This window comes from Schistocerca cancellata, chromosome 3 (assembly GCF_023864275.1).
Source record: "Schistocerca cancellata isolate TAMUIC-IGC-003103 chromosome 3, iqSchCanc2.1, whole genome shotgun sequence".
Classification (NCBI taxonomy): domain Eukaryota; kingdom Metazoa; phylum Arthropoda; class Insecta; order Orthoptera; family Acrididae; genus Schistocerca; species Schistocerca cancellata.
In genome coordinates, this window is record NC_064628.1 from 298,413,364 (window position 1) to 298,437,547 (window position 24,184).

The following is a 24,184-nucleotide window of genomic DNA, read 5'->3' on the forward strand; positions in this document are numbered from 1 at the left end:
TGGGTGTAGACTGCAGTAGTTATACCGTGATGAAGAGGCTTGCACGAGATGGACAAGCGTGGAAAGGTGTATGAAACCAGTCTTCGGAATGAAGACTGCAATAAGAGCAACACAGCAAAAATTATTTTTTTGTCTCGAAATATCCAATATACACTAATGGAAAAAAAATCGCAATACTAATGCGGAGTTGTGCAACATAAACGAAAGATGTTAGGCTTGTTCCTACATCTGAAAGATGATGTCTATTCAGATTTCGCGCCAGTCATGAGCCGATTCTAGGCACTTCAGTCCGGAACCGCACTGCTGCTACGGTCGCAGGTTCGAATCCTGCCTCGGGCATGGATGTGTGTGATGTACTTAGATTAGTTACGTTTAAGTAGTTCTAAGTCTAGGGGACTGATGACCTCAGATGCTAAGTCCCATAGTGCTTAGAGCCATTTGAGCCACTCATGAGCGTTAGTTACCTTTGAGACTGGACATGGCGAGTTGATCTTAGTCGAGAATGTCTTTAAGGCGATAAAGACGCCATTTTCAACAACTCACTGAGTTTGTCGTTCCTTCTGCGATACTGCAGGAAGACTTGGCACGAATGTAGTGACTACATAACTGTCATCAGCGATGGTCATGGGAATGTACGGTTGCAAGATGACCGGGCTCCAGACGACCACGTGGCACTACCGGGAGGGAAGAACATCGTGTTCGGCGCATGGCTCTGGAGCATCGTCCTGCATCTGTAGCAGCAATCTGAGCGGCAGTTTGCACCCCAGTGACGCAACGAACTGTTACAAATCCGTTACGTCACGTACAGCTCCGAGCCAAACGCCCTGTAGCGTGAATTCCACTGACCCCAAACTACCGCCATTACCATCGTCAGTGGTGTCAAACAAAGCTCATTGAAGGGCAGGATGGAGATATGTTGAGCTTTCTGATGAAAGTTGGTTCCGCCTCGGTGCCAATGACGGCCGTATGTTGGTTAGGAGGAGGCCAGGTGAGTGCCTGCAACCACCCAGTCTGGTACAGTGGAGCTACACCTGGTGTTACCGTCTGGTGTGCACTCTCGTGGTTACCCCACGCACCCTGAACACAAATTAATATGTATCTTAGGGGGCGTTTTCCAACTGGACAAGGCTGCCACACACACGGCTGCTGTAACCCAGCGTGCTCTACAGAGTGACGTCATGTTTCTTTGGCCTGATCGATCCCCAGATCTGTTTCCAGTGGATCAGGTATGGGACATCATCTGGCGACAAATCCAGCGTTAGCCCCAAATAGCATTAACCGTCCCTTAGCTGACCGACGAAGTGAAACAGGCATAACTCCAACTGACACCCGGTACCTGGACGTTTGCATGCTTGCACGCAATGTTCTGGAGATTACACCCGTCATTAATGTACCATCATTTCACAGTTGCAATGGCTTATCTCACGCTTACATAAGCCTGTGGTCCTGGTTCAAATGGCTCTGAGCACTATGGGACTTAACTGCTGAGGTCATACCTAACTAACCTAAGGGCATCACACACATCCATGCCCAAGGCAGGATTCGAACCTGCGACAGTAGCGGTCACACGGTTCCAGACTGTAGCGCCTAGAACCGCTCGGCCACTACGTCCGGCCCAGTGGTCCTGCAATGTCAATCACTGAGATATGTTAGCTAGACAAATGTATTCCCAAAATTTGATTACTCTACATCATCATCATCATCATCATCATCATCATCATAATCATGAATTAAGACTTATTATGCCTTTCAACGTTCAGTGTGGAGCATAGTCCCCTTTATAAAATTCCTCCGTGATCCCCTATTCAGTGCTAACATTGGTGCCTCTTCTGATGTTAAGCCTATTACTTCAAAATCATTCTTAACCGAATCCAGGTACCTTCTCCTTGGTCTGCCCCGACTCCTCCTACCCTCTTGGGTAACGTTGCTTCTCCCATGCGTGTAACATGACCCCACCATCTAAGCCTGTTCGCCCTGACTGCTACATCATAGAGTTCATTCCTAGTTTTTCTTTGATTTCCTCATTGTGAACACCCTCCTGCCATTGTTCCCATCTACTAGTACCTGCAATCATCCTAGCTATTTTCATATCCGTAACCTCAACCTTACTGGTAAGGTAACCCGAATCCACCCAGCTTTCGCTCACATACAACAAACTTGGTCGAAAGATTGAACAGTGCACAGGTAACTTAGTCTTGGTACTGGCTTCCTTCTTGCAGAAGAGAGTAGATCTTAGGTGACCGCTCACTGCTTTGCTACACCTCGCTTCCAGTTCTTTCACTATGTTGCCATCCTGTGAGAATATGCATCCTCAGTACTTGAAACCGTCCATCTGTTCTAACTTTGTTCCTCCTATTTGGCACTCAATCCGTTTACATCTCTTTCCCACTGACATTACTTTCGTTTTGGAGATGCTAATCTTCATACCATAGTCCTTACATTTCTGATCTAGCTCTGAAATATTACTTTGCAAACTTTCAATCGAATCTGCCATCACAACTAAATCATCCGCATATGCAAGACTGCTTATTTTGTGTTCACATATCTTAATCTCACCCAGCCAGTCTATTGTTTTCAACATATGATTCATATATAATATGAACAACAGTGGAGACAGGTTGCAGCCTTGTCTTACCCCTGAAACTACTCTGAACCATGAACTCAATTTACCGTCAAACGTAAATGCTGCCTAACTATCTATGTAAAGACCTTTAATTGCTTGCAAAAGTTTGCCTCCTATTCCATAATCTTGTAGAACAGACAATAACTTCCTCCTAGGAACCCGGTCATATGCCTTTTCTAGATCTACAAAGCATAAATACAATTCCCTGTTCCACTCGTAACACTTCTCCATTATTTGCCGTAAGCTAAAGATCTCGTCTTGACAACCTCTAAGAAGCCTAAACCCACACTGATTTTCATCCAATTTGTCCTCAACTAATACTCGCACTTTCCTTTGAACAATACCTGAGAAGATTTTACCCACAACGCTGATTAAAGAGATACCTCTATAGTTGTTACAATCTTTTTGTGTTTCCATGTTTAAAGATTGGTGTGACTACTGCTTTTGTCAAGTCTGATGGCACCTGTCCCGACTCCCACGCCATTTCAGTTATCCTGTGTAGCCATTTAAGACTTGACATTCCACTGTATTTGATGAGTTCCGACTTAATTTCATCCACCCCAGCCGCTTTATTGCACTGCAATCTATTGACCATTTTCTCCACTTCCTCAAATGTGATCCTATTTCCATCATCATTCCTATCCAATTGTACATGGAAATATGAAACATTACTGATCGTGTTTTCACCTACATTGAGCAACTCTTGAAAATATTCCCTCCATCTCCCCAAGGCATCAACAGGATTCACCAACAGTTTTCCTCTACTCTACATTAATTAATTTTTGTTGTTGCGATTTTTTTTTTTTTTTTTTTGTCATTGTAGTTAGAGGGTGTTCTGTCCTCCACTGGAGTAAGAGAAGGCTGGCGAATGAGTCACGGGCGAGAGGCGGCGCTGCTGTTTCGCCGAACTTTTTGGGCCTCGCATCCACCACGGAGGTGGGCGCCAGCGAAGCCGTCCGCGGCCCCGGCCGTGTCATCCGTCTCAATTAGAGGCGGCCTGCAGCCGACTGCTAATGAACTCAGACGCCGGCCGCAGATAAATCCCGGGCGCGCGTGCTCGCCACGACGCGGCCACGCTCCGCCTCCTCACTGCGGATATCTAGCTGCTCGGTCGGCACCCTGACAAGGCGAACAGTCAAGCGGTCTGTCAGTGAGAAACGCTGAACTCTGGCTCGACCCGGCTACAGGAACGCTCTGTCCCCAACACAGTAGCAGTGTGTAATTAAATCAAACTACATGGTTCCAGAGACCTTTCCAAATCTCAGAAATCTATGACGAATAATGGAGAATGAAGTGGCGAATGAAAATTTGTTACAAGGCCAGGATTCGAACCTGGGTCTTCTGCTCACTAAGCAGATGCGCTAACCACTGCCCCATCCTCGCACAGTTACTTTGCACTCCTACTCTGACTTTGCTAGCACGCCTCCCCTCTCAATCCAATTCAAATCCACCCCTCGGCCCACTTGGTGTTCCCCCCCCTCCCCCTAAATTCGATCAGCATTGCGGATCTTCCAACTCAATTGGAATAGCACCTCAGCATCGAACGAAACGAGGGATCCTGGCTGAAACACATGCAAAGGTGCTTTAACCCAATGAAACTTCACGGTTCCAGTGACCTTTTCAAGCCTCAAACATCCGTTATGTATACATGCAGACTGAAGCGACGAATGAACAGGGGAAACACCAGTGACACACACAGTGGTTACGGTTACTACAAGCCACACCACAAGTTGAAATGGCTCTGAGCACTATGGGACTCAACATCTTAGGCCATAAGTCCCCTAGAACTTAGAACGACTTAAACCTAACTAACCTAAGGACATCACACACATCCATGCCCGAGGTAGGATTCGAACCTGCGACCGTAGCAGTCCCGCGGTTCCGGACTGCAGCGCCAGAACCGCTAGACCACCGCGGCCGGCATACACACCACAAGTTGGGAAACGGGGCCAAATTTCTAGTAGTTTACTGTCGAATTGATATTTTCACACACAAATGTTTTATTCATATCTTACAGAAACTAGCAGTACGGCAGTAAACAGCCTTTTAAACACGCCGCTAACGGCAATCAAGTAATTTATAGCAATGCAACAAGTTTTAAAAGAAATTCTTTTTTTTAAAAAAATAGAAGTAACAGTACGGCAATAAACAACATTTCAAAACACGCCGCTAACGGCAATCAAATAATTTATAGCAATACAACAGTTTAAAAAATTTAAAGAACATTAGTAAACAGGCTCCTAAAGTAAATACAGAACTTTGTTAATAAAGTACGGTGAGATAGTGAAGCTACCAACACCGCCATTAAAAAAAATCAAAGATCTCAGCAAATACACGATTAATGGCAATAAAGGAATGGAGGAATTTAAAAAAGTTTTTAAACAAAAGTGTCCTGGAATATCATTAGAACATAACATATGACGGACCCGTGTAAGGCGGCCACAAATCACCCGCTCAGGGGTGCTCAGGCTAGGCAGAATACTCACCAATTTAAATACGCTCGTTAACACAATTGCCACTCTCAGGCTGGTCACTGCACCGACTTTTAGCCAGCGAAAACTTGTAATAAGATGGCTTAACTTGCTGACAGAATTAGAGCTAACCTCGTGCAAGGAAACATTACACAACACAGTCCTGAATGAGCGACCACATGATCAACCGACAAGAAACATGTATTTACTCATAACACACGACAGAATAGCGAAACAACTAAACTGCCAAAACTACACCTCCCATCGGGAAGTAACGAGAGGAGCAGGAAAGATCACTGTCTTCAATTACACCGGTGCCGGGGACAGGAAACCCGATCGCCGGTGGCCACAAGGCAGAAGAGACACTGGTTACGCAAACTTGTTACTTAATGAATAAACCTTCCACTAACTTAACTTGCAATTATGCTCGAATAGTTTTTACACGACCTCCGATGACAAGGATCCACACATCCGACCGCGCACGCGTCGCCAGTGTACCCAACATGCCACGGTCACGCGACAACACGCTCTGTCACCGGAGTTCACGTCTTCTCTGCAACGTTGACGGGTAGTGACCGCCCTTTCATGTTAGGTGTCTCCTTTTTAAACTCCAGTGTTGAAACAGAGGACTTAAAGAAGCTTGTTAACGTCCCACCAAGGTGAAATGAACAGCAACTTCTCGTGGGGCGATTGTGTATACAACCAACACGCAGGGAGCTCTTCCGTCAACTCGACTCGCTGGTTATTCACAACCGACGTACATCACGTGGCGACTCGGTACAACCGACCACCTCTGGTCCACCAGACTCTCTGAGCGCACACCCTTACTTCCGCGCCACCGCACGAAGTTCCCACCTGTCAAAGATCACACTTCCTCCATAGCACTTTCCCGGAAGCAAAACGCAATTATCGATAGCAGAGGGAAAAGACAACCAAGCAGCCACTTAATGACAGACAACATATCAAACAAACATGTCAGGGGAAGAAAAGGAAAACCAATGCAATTTAAACACAAGGTGTATCACGCGTCGATACACGGCTCAACCAGGTGGGCTGAGGGGTGAATGGGCTTCTGCATTGAGGAGAGAGGTGTCCCGTGCAGCTGTGCAGAACCACTGCTCCAGGGTGGCGTATTCGTTAGCGCGGACCTTGGTAAAAGTTATAATTCGTCGCTTGAATTTGCATATATACATCGTGTAATTCAGTTGCTCATAAGAACACCCCGCAGTAGCTACAGACTACAGCAGGCATTTCTTCAATTGTCACGCCTGAATCTACATTTACACCTGCTCTCCGCCAGCCACCTGACGGTGGCAAGGCAACAGAGCATTGCATTCGTAGAACACCGTTCTACGCAGCAGCTGGGGCTATCTTCTCCACCGGCGATCGTGACAACCAGTCGCAATTACTGAATAACGAACACCATTGCGAGACAGTCGGTTACCGTACAGTCACGTTTGCTGCCGAAGGGGTGGACTAGTGGCAGGGGCTGGCACCTATACCTTCGACACTTTGTAGTGTCGTTTGATGACGTTTCCGAACACGGCTCCCTGTCCTCGAGTTGTTCCTCAAGACACCATCTACACTCCTTCGAAGTTTGTCACAACATTGTTGGGACACACTGTATAATTTTAAACAAAATTGTATACACAACTATGTGCCCTTTTTTTCCTTCCTTTGACGCAAAACAGGAAAGACGTATTTGTGACTTATTGGCTTATGATTAAAATACTACTAAGGAATGTGAATCGTCCAAAATTTTGAAGTCCTACTTTTTGTGTTAGCAGAAGAGCCAACACCGTGTTACGAGTGGAGGCCGAAATGCACGCGTTTTAGCTCACGTAGGTTTGTGTGAGGAGGGAAGAACTATACTGGCGTGAGGTCTGGAACATGACAAGGAATGAGAATTCAGAAAGCGGACGTAATTAGTTTGATACTTAACTTTAATCCATTAATGATGAACGTCGCTCTTGACAGTACATGATTCACAATATTATCTGTTCAGAATACATTCTTGAAGTAATTATAGTAACTGAATATGGCGCCTTGCTAGGTCGTAGCAAATGACGTAGCTGAAGGCTATGCTAAACTGTCCTCTCTGCAAATGAGAGCGTATGTAGATAGTGAACCATCGCTAGCAAAGTCGGCTGTACAACTGGGGCGATTGCTAGGGAGTCTCTCTAGACTAGACCTGCCGTGTGGCGGCACTCGGTCTGCAATCACTGATAGTGGCGACGCGCGGGTCCGACGTATACTAACGGACCGCGGCTGATTTAAAGGCTACCACCTAGCAAGTGTGGTGTCTGGCGGTGACACCACACTACCCATTTGCAGATTAAAACTGTGCGAAATACTTTGATTGAAGCTACTGTCTTCACAGATCCAGCAGCAGGAAAGTTCCCTCATACCCCCATACACAAATGATCCCAACCGATTCACCCATCCATTTTCAGTGACTTCACTTCCCAATTGAGGTTTCGCTCGCAATAACAATAAACGGTGCTCAAGGTCAGAGAGTGGAGGGGGGGGGGAAGAGGAGATGGACCTTGGGGGGAGAGCGAAGAAATGGGCACAGAGAGGGGGGAGGCGGAGACAGACAGAGAGAGGAGGGAGGAGAGAGATAAAGGAAAGAGAAGATGAACACAGAGGAGGGAAGAAGAGGTGATGGACACAGAGAGGAGGGGAGAGGAGGAGGAAGAGGAGATGGACGAAGAGAGGGGGAGAAGGAAGAGATGGACAGAGAGAGGGGAGAGAAGAAGACGTATATCCAAATCCCATACATATGTAGCAATTGCGAAGCATTGTCAGGTTCACTAGTATGTATTCTGAATATATATTACCCTAATAATAAAAAGAACTGGCTTATAAACAATAAGTATACCTGGCGTCAAAAAAGAATAATAAAATTAACATAAAATACGCTCAAGGTCTTGTACACAAGAAATGCTATAAGGAAACAATAACACACTGAATGCCAAAGAAACTGGTATAGGCTTAAGTATTCAATGCAAAGGTGCGTAAACAGGTTGAATACGGCGCTGCTGTCGGGAACGCATGCATAAGACAACAAGTGTCTGGCGCAGTTGTTAGCTTGGTTACTGCTGCTACAATGGCAGGTTATCAAGAATTAAGGGAGTTTGAACGTGGTGCTATAGTCGGCGCACGAGCAATGGGACACAGCATCTCTGAGGTAGCCATGAAGTGGCGATTTTCCCATACTACCATTTCACGAGTGTGCCGTGAATATCAGGAATCTGGTGAAAACATCAAATCTCCGACATCCCGCTGCAGGAAAAAGATCCTGCGAGAACGGGACCAACGACGATTCTCTTCGGAGAATCGTTCAACGTGACAGAAGTATTACCCTTCCGCAAATTGCTGCAGATTTCAGTGCTGGGCCATCAATAAGTGTCAGCGTGTGAAACATTCAACGTAACATCATCGATATGGGCTTTCGAAGCTGAAAGTCCACTGGTGTTCCCTTGATGACAGCTCGACACAAAGCTTTACGCCTCGACTGGGCCCCTCAGCATCGACATTGGATTGTTGATGACTGGAAACATTGCCTGGTCGGACGAGTCTCGTTTCAAACTGTATCGAGCGGATGGACGTGTACGGGTATGGAGACAACCTCATGAATCCATGAATCCTGCATGTCAACAGGGGAGGGTTCAAGCTGGTGCTCTGCAATGGTGTGGGGCGTGTGCAGTTGGAGTGATATGGGATCCCTGATACGCCTAGATACGACTCTGACAGTTGACACGTACGTAAGAATCCTCTCTGTTCATCTGCATCCATTCATGTCCATTGTGCATTCCGACGTACTTGGGCATATTCCAGCAGGACAATGCGACACCGCACACGTCCAGAATTGTGACAGAATGACTCCTGGAACACTCTTCTCAGTTTAAACACTGCCGCTGGCCACGAAACTCCCCAGACATCAACATTATTGAGCATATCTGGGATGCTTTGCAACATGCTGTTCAGAAGAGATCTCCACCCCGTCGTACTCTTACGGATTTATGGACAGTCCTGCAGGATTCATCGTGTCAGTTCCCTCCAGCACTACTTCAGTCATTAGTCGATGCACGCCAAGTCGTGATGCGGTACTTTTGCGTGCTCGCGATGTCCCTACACTATATTTGGCAGGTGTGCCAGTTTCTTTGGCTCTTCATTGTATAATACGAATGAGGTAGACACATTGTCTACATCTCAGCCTAAGAAATCTTCTTAAAAAAATAAAATAAAAGCAAATGAAAGCAAAGGGTTCAGTAACATTAACAGGAAATCAGCACTACATTGAACAGGCACTGCCACATGACGCATCCAGACAATTCAATTGAACTTCAATAAAGGGTTGAGGAGCGCTCCACCAGGGGGCCGCCTCGCCCCTGCTTAGGTGACCTGCTCGTTTCGCTACTTCCGGGCACACAGCACAAGGTCGTGTGATGATTCTAGCGCTCTCCAGCCTGTAGTGAGAAAACTACCAGCAGCTTTGGCGCCAACTGCTGCGGCTTAGGGCCATGGGGCAGCAGCAGGTAAACGGCGCGGCGGGTCGTTACGTAACGGCACGGCGAACCGGCCTGCAGACCGCGGACTTAATTGTTCGCATTAATCTCGCGGCTTACATTAATAGACGTGCTCCCGCCGGTATCGCGTGTTTGCCTCTCCGTCACGATCAGCGCGTCATGTTTGCCCGATGGGCGATAGCTTTTCTTTTTTTTTTTTTTCCTTCTCGCGGACCTTGGAAAAGCTTGCGACGCCTCGCGAATCTGGCGGAATTATACACAAACAATTGCTTTCTGTTTATCTGGGATTCTTGGCCGCTATCTTGAGTCATTGTCTCTTGCTACCGCAGTGAATAGCGTAACATACAGTTGACATGTAGGTGGCGGAGAACAGCGCTGTTCTTAGTTACCTCCATCTAGACTAGAGGGTGAATCACCTAATACTTGCAATGCTACTATTTCATGAACGGCTCAAGATATCGAAATGAATTTTTCGCCAAATGTTAGTAGGCAGAGGGACATGTAATTTTGTTGTGTGAGTAATGCTCTTAATTCTTCTATAATTCGAAATATTGAGGAAGTACCGTTCTTTTAATGCGAAGGTGTAGAAGGGGTGATCAAGACGTTTCCATTCGACGACAGTACAATCCACAATCGGTTTCCCAACCAGGCAAAATCGCCGTCAGCGTTGAGACAATCATCAAACCGACTCACAAGGTTGAAGATATCCGTTTGGTAAAATACTGTGTCCTGCTGCGTGAAGAAGTCCGTAACTGCCTGTTCCACATCCTCGACCGAAAGAAATCATCGAGCCTAGGAGGCCGCTTTAGAGGGACAGAAGGCCTGATTATCGCATGGAGAGAGATCAGGACTATAGTACCAGTGCTCAAGTACCTCCCACTTGAATTGGCGTAATTCTGATCTCTCCCACATCAACCGGCGTATTATATCGAACCGCGATCACTAAATTGAGTTCTCAGTTGGATTTAAAAGTACTTCAAAATATTTTTGAGAATTCGAGACTACTTTTCAGTCTGAATTATTTTTTATGGTTTCCGTAATGTTCATTTTTACTACGTCCTGCGAATGTTCTCAGGAAACAAATGAAAATAAGGACTATGCGGTGCGGGTCTTTCTAGCTAGTATATAATAAAATGTTCCAGAGTGAATTCATTCCACGCCCGGGTTCCCGGTTTCGATTCCCGGCGGGGTCAGGGATTTTCTCTGCCTCGTGATGACCGGGTGTTGTGTGCTGTCCTTAGGTTAGTTAGGTTTAAGTAGTTCTAAGTTCTAGGGGACTGATGACCATAGATGTTAAGTCCCATAGTGCTCAGAGCCATTTGAACCATTTTTTTGAATTCATTCTAGAAACATCCCCTAGGCTGTGGCTAAGCCATGTATCAGCAATATCCTTTCTTCCATGAGTTCAAGCTCCAAAAGTTTTGCAGGATAACGTCTGTGACGTTTGGAAGGTAGGAGATGCGACACTGGAGGAAGTAAAGCTGTGTTTGCTCGTGAAAGGCAAAGGTACGCAGTTGCAGTCCCTGTCCGGCACACAGTTTTAATCTGCCACGAAGTTTTAAAATATTGTTGCTTGTCCTTAATGCCAACACAGTGTTCGGATTATAAACAAAATGATCCTTTTCAATTTTTTTTTTTTTTTGTCATCAGTCTACTGACTGGTTTGATGCCGCCCGCCACGAATTCCTTTCCTGTGCTAACCTCTTCATCTTAGAGTAGCACTTGCAACCTATGTCCTCAATTATTTGCTTGACGTATTCCAATCTCTGTCTTCCTCTACAGTTTTTGCCCTCTACAGCTCCCTCTAGTACCATGGAAGTCATTCCCTCATGTCTTAGCAGATGTCCTATCATCCTGTCCCTTCTCCGTATCAGTGTTTTCCACATATTCCTTTCCTCTCCGATTCTGCGTAGAACCTCCTCATTCCTTACCTTATCAGTCAACCTAATTTTCAACATTCGTCTATAGCACCACATCTCAAATGCTTCGATTCTCTTCTGTTCCGGTTTTCCCACAGTCCATGTTTCACTACCATACAATGCTGTACTCCAGACGTACATCCTCAGAAATTTCTTCCTCAAATTAAGGCCGGTATTTGATATTAGTATTCTCTTGGCCAGAAATGCCTTTTTTGCCATAGCGAGTCTGCTTTTGATTTCCTCCTTGCTCCGTCCGTAATTGGTTATTTTACTGCCTAGGTAGCAGAATTCCTTAACTTCATTGACTTCGTGACCATCAATCCTGATGTTAAGTTTCTCGCTGCTCTCATTTCTACTACTTCTCATTACCTTCGTCTTTCTCCGATTTACTCTCAAACCATACTGTGTACTCATTAGACTGTTCATTCCGTTCAGCAGATCATTTAATTCTTCTTCACTTTCACTCAGGATAGCAATGTCATCAGCGGATCGTATCATTGATATCCTTTCACCTTGTATTTTAATTCCACTCCTGAACCTTTCTTTTATTTCCATCATTGCTTCCTCGATGTACAGATTGAAGACTAGGGGCGAAAGGCTACAGCCTTGTCTTACACCCTTCTTATACGAGCACTTCGTTCTTGATCGTCCACTCTTATTATTCCCTCTTGGTTGTTGTACATATTGTATATGACCCGTCTCTCCCTATAGCTTACCCCTACTTTTTTCAGAGTCTCGAACAGCTTGCACCATTTTATATTGTCGAACGCTTTTTCCAGGTCGACAAATCCTATGAAAGTGTCTTGATTTTTCTTTAGCCTTGCTTCCATTATTAGCCGTAACGTCAGAATTGCCTCTCTCGTCCCTTTACTTTTCCTAAAGCCAAACTGGTCGTCACCTAGCGCATTCCTATATAACACTCTGTTTGGTCGATTTGCAGTATACAGATTCGTCACAACAGCTGTTGCATTACATGTTCTTTGCATGATATTTCTAGAAATTAGTATCCTTTTCGGGGAAAAGAGTGGAACTCGACTCAAAACTATCAACTTTTTCTTTGCCAGAATTCATTAGTTGTACGTTCCGAATGGCGCCTGGGGATATCCCAGGGCCGCGCGGGATTAGCCGAACGGTTTAAGGCGCTGCAGTCATGGACTGTGCGGTTGGTCCCGGAGGAGGTTCGAGTCCTCCCTCGGGCATGGGTGTGTGTGTTTGTCCTTAGGATAGTTTACGTTAAGTAGTGTGTAAGCTTAGGGACTGATGACCTTAGCAGTTCAGTCCCATAAGATTTCACACACATTTGAACATTTTTTGATGTCCCAGGGGAAACTGGTCAAAACTCATGCGCTTGCTAGCTTATATGACAGGCAGTAGTGGCATTTTATCCCAAGCAGCGTATCCACTACACAACAGAAACAATGGGTATTCTGTACGTCCAAGACACTGAACAGTCGACGACAAACGATGCCATGACCACTATAATGTGGCAAAACGTGTCAGATTGAAAATGTATTATATTATAGGAAGCTTCCGCGCTCAGTTGAATGAACGGGCGCGTCTTGACACTGACATTTCACGAAGGTACGTAACACGTTCAGTAATATGAGGCCAGCCAGAGACTGTGGTCAGATGTGTGTGTGAGCTGCGATTTTGTATGTATGTGTGTGTGTGTGTGTGTGTGTGTGTTTCTTTTCTTTTTTTTCCATGTCCGACAAAGGTCTTGGCCGAAAGTTCACTTTCTGACGGTCTTGTTGTGCCTGTCTGCGACTCAGCATCTCCGCTGTCTGGTGTGTAGCAACTATCCTTTTCAAAATATTGTTACATTCCATCCTGGATTTTCCATTGTTTGCCGGCCTGAGTGACCGAGCGGTTCTAGGCGCTATTGTCTGGGCACCGTGCGACCACTACGGTCGCAGGTTCGAATCCTGCCTCGGGCATGCAAGTGTGTGATGTCCTTATGTTAGTTAGGTTTAAGTAGTTCTAAGTCTACGGGACTGATGACTTCAGAAGTTAAGTCCCATAGTGCTCAGAGCCGTTTGAACCAATTTTTTTTCCATTGTTTCTTGTAGCACGTTCAGTGTTTGACATCTACCTCACAAACGAACAGTTAGAGTGTGTTGTGGGTTAGGTGAAAGGACAGGCGCATCCACTCGCTATCAAGACTGGTACTGTAGAGGACAGCAGATCACATCCCCACCCCGCAACCACCACCACCACGACCATGCAGATATAGGCTTTCGTGACTTCCCAAAATCACTTGGAGCAAATGTCGGGATGGTTCCTCTTAGGAGGGTACAATCGATTTCATTCCCCATCCTCCCCCAATCACAATCTGGCTCTACCTCTAATGACATCATCTTCGACGCGATATGCTATGTTAAACCCTAAACATAGTTCCTTCTCTTTTTGTTAGTAATACCGTACAAACAATGATGTATGGGGTAGAGTGCAGTATTAATGTCTAGCAGAATAACTGCACTGGTTGAAACTTGTGATCACTTGTGTAACGACGAACACAGTATCTATCTGTGGATATTTTGTTAAGAACATTCTGGTACGAGTACGTAAGTCATGATTCTTCCTGATCTAAATCATAGACTGGATTGAAAATTGCGATAAATGCAGCAGCACTACAACTGTGCAACTATCTGTGATGCTAAAAACACCTCTAGTTACACGATGTATTGGTGCAGCACCTCGCTTCGTTAAAAATGGTTCAAATGGCTCTGAGCACTATGGGACTTAACGTCTGTGGTCATCAGTCCCCTAGAACTTTGAACTACTTAAACCTAACTAACCTAAGGACATCATACACATCTATGCCCGAGGCAGGATTCGAACCTGCGACCTTAGCGGTCACGCGGTTCCAGACTGAAGCGCCTAGAACCGCACGGCCACACCGGCCGGCTCCTCGCTTCGTGAAGTGCTACCTGAAAGTGCATGACAGACAGTGGAACGCTGAATATTACCTCCCAATCGCTGCATTGTACGATCTAGTAAACAAGATCAAAATGCACATTTAGACGTTGACCTCTAGGTGATTAGAAGTGGATAAGCAAGAATAGTATTGTTATCTACGACTAGGACAGAGAGCTACTGTTTTATCAGCAAACTTACCGGAGTTCCATTTACTGTGTATGTTTGCACTGCGCAGCTACTAATTACATAAAGATGCCCTTGAGGTTGACGTTGTGTGGGCCTACCGGCGCCACCGCCGTAGGGATAACACAGAGAGGTGATACGGAGTGTAAAGGAAACACAAAAGCAGCTGCAGACAGGGCAAGCATATGCGCAACTGCTAATATCACATTAATTACTCTCACGCTGGTTATTTATGAACACCTTGGTATTTTACAGCGATGCTTCTAAAGAATGTCGTGGTGCTTTTGGCGAAAGAGAGTTGAATGTATTTAAATTAATTATTCATTATACTTAACGGCCGTGTCCAACACTCAAGCACAATCTATTTCCTCATTGCAGCCTTATGCCAACGACCTACGCTGAACTGCGACGAGTTCTTACAACACTGTTGATTATCCATTCGTCAGCTGGACAAGCTAAGTTCGGTGGCTCTCTCTTTGCTGTTCTACAGTATTAGTTGTGTAACAGCATTCGGTTTCGTTCTATTTCTTCCACTGAGCCCAAAACGCCCATAATAACAGAAACGTGCCACTACATTGAATTCGTACATGCCATAATTACAAGTCGTCCTCAGAATATTGATACAGACTTAACATACACTCATGCTCACAAATTAAGGATAATGCGGGTACATGGTGAAATAACGCTCTGGTGGGTGGTTTGCTGGTTTAAATCATCCCGGGGTATGACCATGCGGTGCATTTGACCTGCGGTCGTCGTACGGTGGCGCTGGCAGCAGTCCAGATACGCAGAGGTGTGTTGGTGCATGAGCACAGGGCAGCGATCAAGTGTGCAGACATTTTCAGACGTGCTAATGGTGACTGCGTGTTGAAAGTGGCTCAAAGAACACATATTGATGACATTATGAGGGGTAGAATACTAGGGCGACTGGAGGCTGGTCAAACACAGCAGGTCGTAGCACGGGCACTCTGTGTGCCACAAAGTGTGATCTCAAGATTATGGCAACGATTCCAGCAGACAGGAAACGTGTCCAGGCGCTACAGTAGGGGACGTCCACAGTGTACAACACCAGAAGAATATCGATATCTCACCATCAGTGCCCGCAGACGACCACGGAGTATTGCAGGTAGTCTTGCTCGGGACCTTACCGCAGCCACTGGAACAGTTGTCTCCAGAGACACAGTCTACAGACGACTGAACAGACATTATATATTCGCCCGGCGAACTGCAAGGTACAGTCCACTGGCCCCTTGTCACAGGAGAGCCCGTATAGCCTGGTATCAAGAACATAGTACATGGTCATTGGAACAGTGGTCCCAGGTTATGTTCACGGACGAGTCCAGGTATAGTCTGAACAGTGATTCTAGCTGGGTTTTCATCTGGCGTGAACCAGGGACCAGATAGCAACCCCTTAATGTCCAGAAAGGGACCTGTATGGAGGTCGTGATTTGATGGTGTGGGGTGGGTTTATGATTGGTCCTCGTACACCCCTGCATGCCTTTGACAGAGGAACTGTAACAGGTCAGGTGTACCGGGACGTCATTTTGCACCAGTATGTCCGCCTTTTCAGGGGTGCAGTGTGTCCCACCTTCCTCCTGATGGATAATAACGCACGGCCCCACCGAGCTGCCATCGTAGAGGAGTACCTTGAAACAGAAGATATCAGGCGAATGGAGTGGCCTGCCTGTTCTCCAGACCGAACCCCCATCGAGCACGTCTGGGATGCTCTCGGTCGACGTATCGCTGCACGTCTTCAAATCTCTAGGACACTTCAGGAGCACTGGTGCAAGAATGGGAGGCTATACTCCAGCAGCTGCTCGGCCACCTGATCCAGAGTATGGCAACTCGTTGTGCGGCCTGTGTACATGTGCATGGTGATCATATCCCATATTGATTTAGGGGTACATGCGCAGGAAACAGAGGCGTTTTGTAGCACACGTGTTTCGGGACGGTTTTCTCAACATCACCAATACTGTGGACTTACAAAAATGGTTCAAATGGCTGTGAGCACTATGGGACTTAACTTCTGAGGTCATCAGTCCCCTAGAACTTAGAACTACTTAAACCTAACTAACCTAAGGACATCACACACATCCGTACCCGGGGCAGGATTCGAACCTGCGACCGGAGCGGTCGCGCGGTTCCAGACTGTAGCGCCTAGAACCGCTCGGTCAAAACGGCCGGCGTGGACTTACAGATCTGTGTCGTGTGCGTTCTCTGTGTGCCTATTTTACTAGCGCCAGTTTCGTGTAGTGCCACATTGTGTGGCACCACATTCTGCAATTATCCTTAATTTATGACCATGAGTGTACGACACTGGGAAAATGAGAGATACCTCACATTACATTGTTTCAGTATGTTCCAAGAACATCCTTGGAAAAAGAATATAACTGTTGCATCAGAACTAATGACTAGGCATACCTTCGATTACAGAGTGGACCCAAATTCACCGACAAAATTTTGGAGATTGTTCGGGGATTTTTCTGAATATTTTGCCATTAGGTGCCCGTGATAACTGGCGGTTTATTGCAGAGTAAATGGAGTTCTTGATTTTGTACCCCATTTATCTTTTGCAAAGAAAGTATATGTACAACCGTGCAAATGTTGACGGTATGCGACAGACTTGCTCCAGTCACTCACGGCTGTTGACTACAGTCATACCCGCGTCACACTTCCCCTCAAGCTTGCATTCCATACACTACTCAGCTATTCCTTGGCTTTGTATTCCCTTCAGTGTTTATTTTACGTTATCAGTGATACATAGCAGTGCAGAGATGATGATGATATTTGGTTTGTGAGGCGCTCAACTACGCAGGTAGAACAGAGGGATTTACTGAAGAAGAGTTGGGCGAGATTCTCCTCCTTTATCGCTTAACTGAATGCAGTGGTACAACGATGTTATGCTGCGAGAGGTCGGATCGTCCAGTGTCGCATATTTCTTTTTCTCTGTTGTGACGAGGCTCGTTTTGTTTATGTACAGGGTGACAATTATTGAACTACATATCAAAAAGATCGTCATAACGTCTGAACGGTCTGCATTAGGAAACAAACTGCATGCCTGCGGCCGCAGGGCATGACAGGAATTAGTAAGCACTGTATGGTTTGGTTTAACGACGAACCTCACATCCATTTGGATGGGTTCTTCAGTAAGAAAAATTGGCGCGTTTGAGGGTGGGGGGCTGAGCATCCGCATATTGCGATCGAGAAGTTTCTTCACGCTAGCGGATGACGGCGTGGTGTGCCATGTCCAGTCATGGAAAAATCGGTGCGATATTCCTTGATGGAATGTTGACTACCGAACGGTACCTGAAGGTTTTGGAAGATGATTTCATTCTCATTATCCAAAGTGACTATGATTCCGACAAGATGTGGTTCATGCAAGACAGAGCTCGATCCCATCGAAGCAGGAGAGTGTTTGATGTCCTGGAGAAGCACTTTGGGGACCGCATTCTGTTTCTGGGGCACCCAGAGGCCAATGGCATGGGCCTCAATTGGCCGCCTTAGTCTCCGGATCTGAACACAAGCGACTCCTTTTTGTCGGGTTGTATTAAAGACATCATAACAATGGATATAAATTAAAGAATAGCCTCAGGGTCAAGATGTCAGTACTCACTAATCAACCCACTCAAAAGTAAAGCTTTGTCAATCACCACAAAGATGAAGACATACAACACTACTATCTGCCCCATAGTACTGTACGGTTCAGAAAGCTGACGCTTACAAAGAATGAAAGAGAAAAACTGAATGTTTTTGAAAGAAAAGTAATGAGAAAAATCTGGGAACCTGTGCTAGAGAATGGCGTATGGAGAATTCGAAAGAACAATGAAATTTATCAGTTAATGAAGCAACCCACTATTATCCAGAAATTAAAAAGTAGGAGACTGGAATGGGCTGGACATGTGGCCAGAATGGAAAACGACAGAATCACCAAGAAAGCATTTGAAGGAAGTCTCCAGGCAACAAGACCATTGGGCCGACCTCGTACAAGGCGGAAAGATGACGTAGAGAAGGACATCGCAGCATTAGGAATTTCCGCAGGGTGGAGAGAGGCTGCGAGAGATAGAAGGCGGTGGAAGCCGATCGTTGATGCAGCGCGTGGTCTACAGGGCCTGTGATCGCTGAGAAGAGAGAGAGTATTAAAGACAAGGTGTACAGCAATAACTCCAAAGTCATTGCTGAGCTGAAAACAACCATTCAAGAGGTCATCGATAGCGTCGATATTCCGACATTTCAGCGGGTTATGCGAAATTTCGCTATTTGTCTGCGGCTCATCATCGCCCTTGATGGCAGGCAATCTAACACGTCATACCCTAAATCCGAATATCTGTAGTGAAGTTTACATGTTGAATAAAGTGTGTGCACGCAGTAGTTTGTAAAAAATTTACGTTTTTTTTCATATAGTTCAATAACTGTCAGTCTGTAGCAGTTATCTAACAGCACTAAAGTATTAAACCACAGCGGGTCTCTTCCATCCCTTAAGACCTTTCCTGGAAAAGTAAGGCGTATTGAACGATGCTTTTGAATCTTTTTCCATTTGTGCTCCACACCTTCCTCCTCAGCACTGAATATTTTATGCTGACTACTCTGCAATTTGTATCCTTTCATTGTTGCTAAGCAAAAATATTATCCTACCTTTCTAAACATTCCTTGTAATATCCGTAGTCATAGTTGCTACCATAGCCTTAAGAGCACTAATATCTTCCTCTACATTAACTGATTCGATAAGTTTGTTGCTAGGAGGTCTAACAAGGAACCTCCTCCTCACACACCCCTCAGATTTAGTTGTAAGTTGGCACAGTGGATAGGCCTTGAAAAACTGAACACAGACCAATCGAGAAAACAGGAAGACGTTGTGTGGAACTATGAAAATAATAGGCAAAATATACAAACTGAGTAGTCCATGCGCAATATAGGCAACATATAGGGCAATGTCAGTTCAGGAGCGCCGTGGTCCCGTGGTTAGCGTGAGCAGCCGTGGAACGAGAGGTCCTTGGTTCAAGTCTTCCCTCGAGTGAAAAGTTTAATTTTTTATTTTCAGTTTATGTGACAAATTCTTATGTTTTCATCACTTTTTTGGGAGTGATTATCACATCCACAAGAAAACCTAAATCGGGCAAGGTAGAAGAATCCTTTTACCCATTCGCCAAATGTACAAGTTAGGTGGGTCGACAATATATTCCTGTCATGTGACGCACATGCCGTCACCAGTGTCGTATAGAATATATCAGACGTGTTTTTCTGTGGAGGAATCGGTTGACCTATGACCTTGCGATCAAATGTTTTCGGTTCCCATTGGAGAGGCACGTCCTTTCGTCTACTAATCGCACGGTTTTACGGTGCGGTCGCAAAACACAGACATTGAACTTATTACAGTTAACAGATACGTCAATGAACGAACGGACAGATCATAACTTTGCGAAAATAAAGAAAGTAAACTTTTCACTGGAGGAAAGACTTGAACCTACGACCTCTCGTACCGCAGCTGCTCACGTTAACCATGGGACCACGGCGCTCCTGACCTCACGTTATCCTTGATGTTGCCTATCTTGCACATGGACTACTCAGTTTGTATATTTTGCTTACTTTTTCATAGTTCCACACAACTTCTTCCTGTTTTCTCGATTGATCTGTGTTCAGTTTTTCAAGGCCTATCCACTGTGCCAACTTATAACTAAATCTGAGGGGGGTGCGATGGGGAGGTTCCCTTGTAAGACGTTTCCTTCTCAAGTTGGTTCCCTAATTATCTGCGCAAAGTAATTTTCTAACAAGACATTCAGAATGATGTCACATTAATTCCTGTGTCTGGTAATAGTTTTAATAGCATGACTCTCCCAGTATTCACCTGGCAACATGGAATACTGTAGAGAGCCACCTGCCAACAAAAATGGCTCTGAGCACTATGGGACTTAACATCTATGGTCATCAGTCCCCTAGAACTTAGAACTACTTAAACCTAACTAACATAAGGGCAGCACACAACACCCAACCATCACGAGGCAGAGAAAATCCCTGACATCGCCGGGAATCGAACCCGGGAACCCGGGCGTGGGAAGCGAGAACGCTACCGCACGACCACGAGATGCGGGCCCACCTGCCAACACCAGCGCATAGAAATAGTTGACGGCGGGCACTGGGCTAGCAGTAGCAGCGGCTTAGCTCGGCTGCTGTGTATTGGGGCGTCGGCGGTCATCGCCCCCTCTCGCGCCCGCCCCCGCTGCGCGCCCCACCACGGTCCCGGCTGCCCCCACCACCATCCGGGCGCGCTATATTTAGGCCGGCAGCGGGTGACCTTGTCGCACGTGGGCCGCCGCAGGCGAGCGAGGTCACGCGCTTCCTGCTTGCCGGCCACACGTGTGCCCGCCAGTGTGCCCAGTCGCTGCAGCTACAGCAGGCGAGCGACGCGCAGGCGCCCTGTGCAGCTGCGGCAGCAGCAGGGCCCGGTGCTCCCTCCGGCCTGTGCCAGGTGCCATCCGTGCCCGGGCAAAGCCTGCACAAACCCCAACCCGGCTCATCTTGGGCGGCCACCTCTCCCGCATTCCCCAGAATCTCCCGTATTTTCAGAGAGTACTCTGCGGCACTAGCCCCTTACTTGCATTTATCGTGAATCTTCGCCCAAGCGACTGGAAAAAAAGCGCAGGTGACTACTGTATATCAGAGGGACGAGAAAGGGCCCGCAAAATCATAGACCGATAACCCTCATATCGGCTTGCTGCAGAATACTTCATCATATTCTCAGTTCGAATATAATAAATTTTCTTGAGACCGAGAAACTTACGTCCACTAATCAGCACTGGTTTAGAAAGCATCGCCCTTTTCTCACACGATATGTAGTGAACTATGGATGAAGAGTAACAAGCAGATTTCATATTTCTAGATTTCCGGAATGCGTTTGAGACGGCACACCATTGCAAGCTGTTAAAGAAGGTACGAACATATTGAATAGATTCACAGATATGTGAGTGGCTCGAAGAGTTCTTAAGTAACAGTCCCCAATATGTTTTCCTCGTCGGCGGCGAGTGTTCTTCAGAGACAAGGGTATCGTCAGGAGCTCCCTAGGGAAGTGTGATAGGAGCGCTGTTATTTTCTATGTACATAAATGATTCGGCGGGCAGCGTGGGCAGCAATTTGCGGCTGTTTGGTGATGATGCTTTGGTGTACGGTAGGATGTCGAACTTGAGTGGGTCTATGAGGATACAAGATGACTTGGACAAAATTGGAAATTTGTGGTAAGGTCTTATGGGACCAAACTACTTAGGTCATCGGTCCCTAAGCCTACACACTACTTAAGCTAACTTAAACTAACTTCCGCTATGGACAACACACACCCATGCCCGAAGAAGACTCGAACCTCCGACGGGGGAAGGGGGGGGGGGGACTGCACGGCCCGTGACAAGGCGCCCTAGACCGCGCGGCCGACTGAGACAAAATTTCTCGTTGGTGTGATGAATGGCAGCTAGCTCTAAGTGTAGAAACATGCAAGTTAATGCGGATGAGCAGAGTCGACTTCGGTTTATTATGAGAATTCTAGGAAAATGTGGTTCATCTGTAAAGGAGAACTCATATAGGACGCTAGTGCGACCTATGCTTGAGTACTTCTCGAGTGTTCGGGATCAGTACCACGTCGGATTAAGGGAAGACATCGAAGCAATTCAGAAGCGGTCTGTTAGATTTGTTACTGGTAGGTTCGAACAACATACGAGTGTTACGGAGACGCTTCGGGAACTCAAATGAAAATCTCTGGAGGGAATGCGATATTCTCTTCGACGAACATTACTGAGAAAATTTAGAGAAGCGGCATTTGAAGCTGGCTGCAGGACAATGCTCCAATCGCCAACATTGGGGACATAGTTCTTTCTACTAATGAAACCAAACGGATGACCTTTCAAATGGTTCTAAGCACTATGGGACTTAACATCTGAGGTCATGAGTCCCCTAGACTTAGCATTACTTAAACCTAACTAACCTAAGGACATCACACACATCCATGTCCGAGGCAGGATTCGAACCTGCGACCGTAGCAGCAGCGCGGTTCCGGACTGAGGCGCCTAGAACCGCTCGGCCACATCGACCGGCCATGACCGTTCAGCTTTCGACGCACGACCGGAGCATTATGGGTCATTTTTTATTCAAATTATCTCGTGTTAGAAATATGTGACAGAGTTCTGATTTGTAGCAAGTCAGAACATGACACATACTTAAGATTTCGTTTGCATAATGTGTGCACTTGAAGTCAGTAACAAGCAAGTTTCGCGCACGTCGAAAATTACAAAACACAGTCAGGAAATCTAGTTTCGTGTCCTGTCTGTATATCGTCTTTATAATTTGTGGATGTAAGTAGAACTAAAATAAAAACATAGTGCAGCTCTCCAGAATACTCTGATGTCAATACCACATTAGTTAATTGACTAGTTGGCGATTTTGACCAACTTTACTAAAATGTAAGGTTACCAAAGTGTCCTCTACGGGATATGACAACTCTGTTCCGCGTCTCCACATGGTCCAGCCGAAATTTAATTCTAAAGTAATTACGACCAGAGTATAGTTGAACATAATCCTCGACAGTCAACCGACCTCTACTGCTGGATAAACGCCTCTTCTAGATTCTCCTATGCATTACTGTCTTGAGCTATATGCATACATTTTGCTGATGTGATTTACTGTCACGTAGTCGTACCGGGATTTTATTCTCCAACAAAGTGTGTTGATGCAATAGTTCAGTTTGCATTAGCATAGATCATTTATTAACAGGTGCCAAAAGCGGCATGAAGGCTATTCTAAGAGATACCATTCATCAGTATCTTCACTTCATGGTCTGATTCCTGTTTGACGTAAATAAAGTTTGATATAAATTCAGTAAATTTCCCCTTTCGCTCAAATATATTTACAATTGCACTTTCAGCTCTTACTATATTGAGACTAATGAATTAATCTACATTTAATAAATGAACTATACTAGCAACATTAGCTGCATAAGATGTGAAAATGACGTGTAAGAGTACTTCATTTGACTTCCCAAGATTGAGGAATCATTCTGTAAAATTTCACCAAGTCTGTTTCAGTAATTACGACAGAAAGTCGTAACTCAAGAACGTAACAAGAATGTGACTGTCTACTTTGTACCAAAATGTCGCCATAATCGGCCCCTACATTCCCAGTCTACGGAATATAAATTGCGGCGTGCCATAGGAATTCAGACCAGGTGGAAGCATACCGTTAGAGCTCGAGAATACCGTACGGGCTGAAGTGGTTTCGGGTATACTACTGTAATTTTTAGACAGGTAAACGTGGGGTAATTAATAGGCAGTTCAAATGGTTCAAATGGCTCTAAGCACTATGGGACTTAACATCTGAGGTCATCAGTCCCCTAGACTTAGAACTACTTACACCTAACTAACCTAAGGAGACCAAACACATCCATGCCCGAGGCATGATTCGAACCTGCGATCGTAGCAGCCACGTGGTTCCGGACTGAAGCGCCTACAACCGCTCGACCACAGCGACCGGCTAATAGACAGTCTCACCACTCGCATATGAATC

The 24,184-nt window shown here is 45.8% G+C and overlaps 1 protein-coding gene and 1 non-coding gene across 2 annotated transcripts in view; one reads left to right on the plus strand and one right to left on the minus strand.

The window, feature by feature from the left end:
• LOC126174999 (rho-related BTB domain-containing protein 1) overlaps positions 1–24,184 on the plus strand; it is a 527,665-nt gene that overhangs the window by 171,845 nt on the left and 331,636 nt on the right. The gene's annotated exons all lie outside the window — the stretch shown is intronic.
• Positions 3,935–4,007, minus strand: Trnat-agu (transfer RNA threonine (anticodon AGU)). The gene has a single exon. It is a non-coding gene; the product is annotated as a tRNA-Thr (tRNA).